Source organism: Macrobrachium rosenbergii, chromosome 41 (assembly GCF_040412425.1).
Source record: "Macrobrachium rosenbergii isolate ZJJX-2024 chromosome 41, ASM4041242v1, whole genome shotgun sequence".
NCBI classification, from domain to species: Eukaryota; Metazoa; Arthropoda; class Malacostraca; order Decapoda; family Palaemonidae; genus Macrobrachium; species Macrobrachium rosenbergii.
Window position 1 is genome coordinate 59,381,842 of NC_089781.1, and position 10,000 is coordinate 59,391,841.

At 36.1% G+C, this 10,000-nt stretch overlaps 1 protein-coding gene across 2 annotated transcripts in view; it reads left to right on the top strand.

Annotated features, from left to right (window-relative positions):
- The window catches only part of LOC136826876 (probable cytochrome P450 49a1), a 98,677-nt gene that overhangs the window by 66,340 nt on the left and 22,337 nt on the right, over positions 1-10,000 (top strand). The window lies entirely within an intron of this gene.

A 10,000-nucleotide genomic window follows, 5' to 3' on the forward strand; every position in this document is an offset into this window, starting at 1 on the left:
ATTTTTACCCTTAACAGCATTCAGTCTGGGTGCATATGAACTCTCCGCCTGATGGATTTGGGGATTTTAGAATAGGTCGTGATCATATCATAAATTAAATGTGATTCAGTACCTGCTTCTCAGTTTGAAGTTTTTATGCTAGATTGGTTATGATGGATCACAAAATCTTTCATAATTAGTTACAGTTTTTGTATGGTACTCTGTCCATACTGCAGTCAGCCTACTTCATGATATCATCAATGAGCAACGCTAGGAACAAATTAAAATGTTCGTCACAATATGTGATATATCAATATATAAAGCTCACACAGGGTTGTAAATAGCCACTTTCAACTTCCCATGGAAGATAGGGAAAATTTTTTTAAATTTTTTTTCTTACACCATGTGCATTTGCACATCTTTCGCTTTCCAATGATGTGTTTTTTTTTTGATTGGCCAACCTTAAAGTTTGCCCGGTTTGGGACGTTGCATGATATATAATTAGCCAGTCCCTTAAGGGTTAAGGCCTATGCCTCCATGACTGTCAAGGCCCAAAAGTCATTGAACACAATTTAGGCTGTGGAAAGCATGACTAAGGCAACACCATGGGCTCGCCACAATGTTTACTCACCAAGACTTTAGCCAAATGTTCTGCCTTCTGTTTAGGGCAATATACAGCATTTCCATCAACTCCTACAAGAGAAGGCATGCTTGGATCAACTCCAAAGAGGGATGAATTGAGGGTACACCACTTCTCGTCATCACCACTAGAGAGCAAATTCACACCCTCATCATAAGCTCTCTCTCAGTTCTCTCATAGACCACCTGAGCTTGACTTCCAAGCTCATTTCGAATGGGTCTTCCCTCAGCTGCCACTGAAGTAAATTCCTCTGAATGAAACTTTGTGTTTTTCTATCGATATGAGATTATGAAAGGGGATGTGCTGCAGGCTGCCTTCTGTCGGTCCTCTATCAGTTTCTGTCTATCTACTCTCCCGTACCCAGGTCTCATGTGTGTATATATATATATGTTTGTGTGTGTGTGTTCGTGTGTGTGCGCGTGTGTGAGTGTATGTATGCATGTATGTATATATGTATGATACTTCCATTGCTTACTCGAACACGCAGGCCTACTCTGCAATACCAATCAGCAAAAATTAAGTAATTCTGACCGACTTGGGCAGTCTAGAAATATCTTGAAAACACGGATTACAATACTTTCAAACTAATTATAAATTAATAAAACTTCAATAGAATTTTATGAACAAACATTTCTGAAACTAAACTAATGTGCTGAATCAACACGTACATTGTTAAACGAATCTCGAACATAATAGTAATATACCTTGTCTAATTTTAGTACTTGGCACTGCGATATCAAACGGTGCTTGGGGCATTAAACAAAAAATACTAAATCTATTAACTTTATGCTCTGATAACGATAATACACTCCAGGTTCACAGTAGTAATGCCGACTTATAGAGTCTCTCTCTCTCTCTCTCTCTCTCTCTATCTCTCTCAAAGTAAGCAAACACACATACACACACACATATACATATATATATATATATATATATATATATATATATATATATATATATATATATATATATATATATATATATATATGAATGAATTTTTATCACATCACCGTGATTCATATACAAGCATTAAGCTACAAACGTCCTTTAATACCCAATTCGCACTACCTCGGAAATAACATATTTTCATATATGTTAACCAAAGGGGAATTTTTTAGTTGATAATAAGTTCGTCGTCTTGCGGGCTCGAACCACGGAAGACAAGAACTCAGGACTACAGTGACGCAATTTTAACCATATGGCCAACAAGTGAGGTACAAGTAGATACCGACTCCCACCTACAAATCCCCATCGAACTCAGATATATTATTTAGAATCGATATAAACCCACCTCTGCCATGCTAACCATGTAGTGCGTTTGTCGCACGCAGCCATATTATGAATGAACTTTTATCACATCACCGTGATTCATATACAAGCATTAAGTTACAAACGTCCTTTAATATCCAATTCGCTCTACCTAGGAAATAATATATTTTCATATACTCGTATGTTACCCGAAGAGGAATTTTTTAGTTGATTATAAGTTCGTCGTCTCGTGGGCTCGAACCATGGAAGACAAGAACTCAGGACTACAGTGACACAATTTTAACCACACGGCCAACAAGTGAGGTATAAGTAGATACCGACTCCCACCTACAAATCCCCGTCGAACTCAGGTCTTTGTATTTAGAATCGATGTCAACCCACCTCTGCCACGCTAACCATGTAGTGCGTTTGTCGCACGCAGCCATATTATGAATGAATTTTTACCACATCACCGTGATTCATATACAAGCATTAATCTACAAGCGTCCTTTAATATCCAATTCGCTCTACCTTGGAAATAATAGATTTTCATATATGTTACCCAAAGGGGAATTTTTTAGTTGATAATAAGTTCTTGTCTTCCGTGGTTCGAGCCCACGAGGCGACAAACTTATTATCAACTAAAAAATTCCCCTTTGGGTAACATATGTGAAAAAATATTCTTTCCGAGGTAGAGCAAATTGGATATTAAAGGACGTTTGTAGCTTAATGCTTGTATATTAATCATGGTGATGTGATAAAAATTCATTCATAATATGGCTGCGTGCGACAAACGCACTACATGGTTAGCATGGCAGAGGTAGGATGATATCGATTCTAAATACAAATACCTGAGTTCGTCGGAGATTTGAAGGTGGGAGTCGGTATCTCCTTATACCTCACTTGTTGGCCATGTGGTTAAAATTGCGTCACTGTAGTCCTGAGTTCTTGTCTCCCGTGGTTCAAGCCCACGAAACGAAGAAGACACTCACCAATTCATACATACATAGGTTCTCTAGTCATAGGAAAGAAATAAAAATAGGAGTAATGACAGGGTTGGCCATTAGGGCTTATAGGATTTGCAGTCCCGAATTTTTAGACGAAGAGCTGGTTTACCTGAGGGAGAGTTTCAGGAGATTAGGTTACCCTAAGTATTGGTGGGAGTGGGCACACATCAAGGCAAGGAAAAACTATTTTGGAGAGAGGGAAGGGATAGAAAAGGAACATTTGGTAGGGAAGAAAATAATTACAGTCCCGGACAACAACTCTATTGCACCCATCAACAGGAGGCTAGATAATTTCAAATTGATAGGCAGCTACAAAAACACCATTAGGAATAAAATAGTTGGAAACAAAAAGTCGGTAGAGGGGGAAGAAATTAGAGGGGTAGAGTGGGGTATATATGACAGCGTGTCTAGACTGTGAAGATGGATACTATGGCAAAACTGGAAAATCCTGTAAAGAGCGAAGCAAACAACACCTGCAGGACATAAGGCATTATAATCAGACATCGGCGGTTACCAAACACTGTTGGGAAAATGACCATATAATAGACTGGGAAAATATGAGTTTTCTCTACAGGAACACCAACAAAACGGCCAGACTGGTTGTAGAGAACACCTTCATAACATGCACCAACAACACAATGGCAGGGAACACCGAAAACTGCTTTGAAGACAGCATATCTAGAAAAATCGTATGTTCCATAGTAGCAAGGAAACGAAAGAAAAATGCAGGAGAATGCACAGAAAACGGACACCTGGAAGAAGAAGGGGCAGAGAAAGACCAAGGTCACGAGGGGGTGGGGGTCACACAGGAGCAGCCAGGCGATTATAGGATTAAAAGGACCCAGCACACAGATATAAATACAGCTGAAGTACGTGTCTGGTCACTGTACGCATACTCGATAATGTGGACTGTTTTTCCAAGAAAGCTTGTAACTTTTTTCTGAATAAATATTCCATTAGATACCATCCAGTTTGAATGAGGTCTTTTAGTAGTATATATATATATATATATATATATATATATATATATATATATATATATATATATATATATATAAGCAAAAACCACAAGAAAATAACAGTCAGAGATCCATACAGGCGCTTTCGTGTTTATTCATGCATCGTTGGGGCACACATGAGATAGTTCAACAAAATGGTAAAGGGTAAACAGCAACGACGAGAACCACCAGATGGTTAATTGTCCAGAGGTAACAAAGAAAGAGATCACCTGGTTTGTGAAACAAAACATACTTAACATTAAGAACAATGGAAAGGATGACAATACAATCCACCAGACGTGTATCTGCCTGAATTATAATCTCTGCTTATATATTATCAACTTTTTAACTATAGCAGCATCAAGTTTAAATAGACCAAGACTGAAGTTTAAAGCACTGCTAGTGATTGACTTAATAGAACTAGATTCAGCAACATTTTTTTAACTGTGTCAACACACGGAACTATGGACCTTACTACACCTTAGTTAACAGAGTGATCTGAATCTCTCATATGTGCAAATAATGCATTTAGTATTTGGCCAGTTCTTCCAGGACAGTTTTGTTGTTTGTTCTTAACGTTAGGTATGCTTCAGTCTGCAACCAGAATCTTCTTCTTTATCTTCAGCTTTCCCATCTTTATATGGGGTCGCTGTTCGTTATTAGTCTTCTCCATCTTCTGCGATCATGCACCATTACCTCACTCACGTTCTTCTCCTGCATGTCCCTGTTAACTGTGTCTCTCCATTTCATTCTTGGTCTACCTCTCCTCCTTGTTCTGCAACCAGAATATCCCGAATGATCTCTTTCTTTATTACCCTTCGGCAATCAACCATCTCGTGGTTCTTCTTCTTTTTGTTAACTTTTTACCATTCTTCTAAACTGTCTCTCAGTTGTGTCCCGACGATACGTGAATTAACGCAAAAGCGCTTCGCACGGATTTTCTGACTGCTAATTCCCTGTGGTTTTCGTGCATACTCATTCACGTGTGTCTCTTTAACGATACATACATGTGTATATATATATATATATATATATATATATATATATATATATATATATATATATATATATATATATATATATATATATATATATATATATATATATATATATATATATAAATTTATATATATATATATATATATATATATATATATATATATATATATATATATATATATATATATATATATATATATATATATATATATATATATATATATATATATATATATATATATATATATATATATATATATATATATATATATATGCATGCATGAAAGTGAATGTTTGTATATTTGTTTGTCTACCACAGAAATCCAAACTGCTTGACAGACCTAAACAACATTTTGCATACGGCATCTAAGTCACCTCAGCAAGGTTTATTACTCAAAATCAAACCCCTACCCCGTGACAGACATACAAACACAGACAAAATAAATGAAATTTGCTTTTTTACGTCACCTTTTCCTTCAGTTTTCTGGGTTTATTTTCTTTTCTCACTTGGCCCTTCACCTTTTCTTCTGATGGTGCCAGAAGTATGATTTACCTACAACAATAAATCCCCAATAACATCAATTTTTGATCGGAATTTATGTGAATGTTAATCATTATTTATGATAATAATTAAAAAAACTGTTTATTACCTCAATCAAATCTACATTGATAACCTAAATCGATCATTTCTTTCCGTGGCAAGTGTATCCATGTCTACACACGTATAGTAGTGGTTAACCGCGACACTTTCAGCCAGCAGAAATCACCACCAAACTCACTCTCTCTTTCTTTCTCTCTCTCTTTCTCTCAAGGCATCACCCAAACACTTTGGAGTGAAATCTATCTCTGTCTATGAGGTTTATTACTAAATTATTACTTAGAGAGAAGAACAACAATTTACGATGCAAAACAGTGGAAGCGATTGACAGTTGGAATTAATTAACATGCGAATTGGCAAAAAACTTCACTGCATACAGAAGATGAGTTTCTTTTCACGTTGCTTGGTACTGAATACCTGGAAGATATGATTAAAAATTCTATATTAAATCTTTACAGGAATGTAGATCATTACATTTGGAAATCAAATCCAAAAGGCACTTACAGGGTAAATGTATTAGACAAATGGGGATTAAATTAAGAAATGGCAACTACTGCACTTTGAGTACCTCGAAGTGCTCACAGCTTATACAACACATCAATTCATACCTTTTGCTGATATAATCATACATGCAATCATACACAGTAAGGAGTAGTATTCTTATCATTTAGGAAAATTAAATAATTGTTTGTGGTTATATATTAGAATGATATATATTCATTTCTATCTTTTATCAGTGCGTATTTATTCAAAACAATAAATAGCCGATTGCCTAACATTCCTCCAAGAAGGGAAGGATTTTGTTTGATTCATGATTACATTATTGTACAAATTGACCAAGTTTATAGATGGTGTGTGTAACTTTATGCACAATTCTGTGTTAAGTGATTTGATGTCATTGTAAAGATAATGAGTATAAATTTATTATGTTATGTTAAAAACGTCCCTAAAACCAATATAAAAAATGCATATCTCGAGTTGAAGTTAGCCGTATTTGAAAGTGTTCTGCCACTTTTTTTTTTTAATATGATGAGGGGGTGGAAGGCTAACTCTTGCAGAAGTTCACTTAATATGAAAGAAGTAAAAAGGCACAACAGATATTTCTAATTGAAAAAAGACATCTATTCTCATACAATATTAATGAATAAGTTTAAATTAGAGCTCATGGGTTGGTTCAGTTTTTTATGAACTGGACAGTGAAGTTCACTTTCACTAAAGTAACACATATAAAAAGACATCATTGTCTGTATCACATGGAAATATTGTTTTAGATTTATATTGTATAATTTGGACTCATAATGACCTACAAATAGTGCTGAAGGGTCGAACAGTGAAATGAAAAACACCTATACATAATTTATTCATATTCTGATCAGAGTATCTGAGATACCTCCCAGATGAAATACATCAGCAAACTGTCACGAAATTGGTGCTAACCTGTTCACACATGCAATTACCTGTCAGCAGTCAGAAACTATTTAGGTAATACCATCAGTCCATCCGTTCTGGTGAGTGGACTGTCTCCGCCCACTAACTGTTGTCTACACATAAGTTTCAACGGCAGTTTCAATGAACTGACAGAAGAAATGACATAAACTTGATCATGAATACATGGCCTTAGGTTGTTGAATTCTATAATGGTGAATGGGTGTGTTAGGAGAGAGTGAGAAAGAGGGTGAGAGGAGAAGAGGAGAGAGAAGTGTGAGTGTTAGGCAGGAGAAAGCAGGAGAGAGAGAGAGAGATAGTTTATCTAATGTTATTCAGATTTTCTGGGCAGTGCTGGGTTGGTCAGCTCATAAATAAATAAATAAATAAAAATAAATAAATAAATAATAAATATATATATATATATATATATATATATATATATATATATTGATATATTGATATATTCTTAACTAGGGGTCTAGTTTAACCAATGAGGTATACTAGGGATATATGCAACTTACCTAGGATAACACAAAATCTGGACTCTGGCCTTGAGGTCAGATAAAAACATATACATCAAAATACGGCTAAGGACTTACTTCAAAGGGGAATGATTAGGTAAACTCAGAGGTTTAACTTAATTAATTATATTTACAAAAGAAAACACATATCAGAAGAATGGTAGCGTAATTTGGGACAGGCAAACAAAGTCCCGTAATACAAGGTGAAAGAAGCAAATGACTTGGAATTGCTTGAAGAGACACAATAGGAGCCCACTTCAAAGGGCATTGAAAATGATGTAGTGGGGTCACTACGCACACGAGATGATGTGCAGGTCCACAGCTGACTGCTCCTAATCTGTAATCGAAACAGCTATGGTTACTCAACCAAAAATAGCACTTTAATTAAGGAATCGAAGAATTACATAGAAGGTGCCTAGACTGAACTCAATTCCGATAACACTAATGTTAATGATTTACATTACACTTCGCTTCAATGCTTGGCAAATTAAACAACAATAAAAATCAATACAGGTTTCACTGTGGGAATACTGCACTATGAAAAGGAAAACAGAAAATTAGTTGTAGGTGGACGGACGTGACTGGCAAAAAGAACCTTAAATTCGGCACTTTACCTTAAGCGGGAGATGATGTCTTCATCTTTTGGGGGGCCAGCGATGGGGAGGGCAAGTGAATAAGTTCACAGCAAAGTTGCTATGCCCCAGACAGCCACATGTCCAGAGGGGGCAATTCAGTCAAGCAGGGGACAGGACACAAGTCCTGGAATAGCTTCCAGCCAAGTCTAAGAACGAGTCAGTCCATTCAAGTGCCTTTGTAGATTCCGGGGATTATGATTCTGCTCATTGTAGGTGGCTCTGGTGTCGGCCTTACCACATGTCAATGCGTGCATGGAAGGTAACATGGCCGAAGTTCCTAGATGGCACCGAGCACATGTTCAATTCTTTGCTTTTCAGCTGGCAGCTGACCTGACTCGGGCGAGGATTCACACTCCTACAGGGTGAGCACCTGGAATTTAAGGATTCTCGGCACTCACTCGAACAAGGAAAGGAGATTAAAGTATTTTTCCCTCAAAGGCAATGGTGAGAGAGATGTTTGTATGGGTGAATTTTGCCTACAGTGTGATAAATAAATGAAGTAATTGAATAACACAATCAATGAATGAAGTAGTTGAATATTATTTATGTTATATCTTTTGCCAGATAAGATGGCGTGAGAGAGTGATACTCTAGACACACACACACACACACACACACACACACACACACATATATATGTTACACATACATATATATATATATATATATATATATATATATATATATATATATATATATATATATATATATATATACATATACACACACATATATATATATATATATATATATATATATATATACACACACACACACATATATATATATATATATATATATATATATATATATATATATATATATATATATATATATATATATATATATGCTGTATATATATACATGGTGTTTCAAATTAGAGGACCCCCTCTACAGCATAAACTGAAATTGATATGGACAAAAACAAAGTAATTCAGAACAGGTATTTATTTAAGTTTCTCTCTGAGTATCTCATATTTTGTGTGACCTCCATCTGCCTTTACCACAGCCTGCATTCTTGAGGGTTATGATTTCAGCAAATCGCAAAAAGCTGAGACTCAAACTCCATTGCCCTGAGCACTTCGGTCAACTCTCTTCGCAGGTCGTCGAGGCTTGGTATACCATCATAGTTCGCTGTGCATGTTTCAACATGATCCTTTAAGATACTACCAACGTTTTCAGACACATTAAAGTCAGGGGAGCTACCTGGAAATTCATTTGACGAGAAGAAATCGATACCACTGTTTCCAAGCAGCTCCTGTGTCTGAAGAGCCTTGAAACATGGTGCCTTATCATGCAAAAATGTGACTTCTTCAACGGATAACACATTTTCAGGATCTTTGAGGAAAGGAAATACTTCACCAGTAAGCACAGTTTCTCTGAAATATTTACCATTCCATGACTGTCCTTTTTCTTTGATGGTCCACATTAACCGTTTGGCTGTGAAACAGAGAAAAATTCCCAAACATTCAGGAAATTTCACAACTTGGCGATAGCGCATGTCATCGCTGGTATCATCCAACTTTGCAGCCCAAATGGTGTCATTTTTATGATTTGGCTTCTTGACTGTGTAAATGAAGAATTCATCTGATGAAGCAACATGGAGAAAGTCAGCTTCATCCCAATCTTTAAGAAATGAACCACAAAACCAGGCACGGTCTTCTCTCTGTTGCTGAGTGATGTTGGGATTGCTGATAACATGAAATGGCTTGATACCAGATTTTTTCAACTCACGATATACAGCACTATAACTTCTCTTCTTTCCCCTTTTTGTTTCTAGTTCAAGCACCAATTTACGTAAAGACTTTCTTGGTCTACCTCAGCTATGATGTCTTTTGACTCCTAAGAAAGGACTTCAGGCCTTCCAAGATTCTCACTCTTTTCGCGATGACAGCCATATGGATTTTTGTTCCAGTTTCTTTTAACAAAGGATTCATCTCTTTTAAT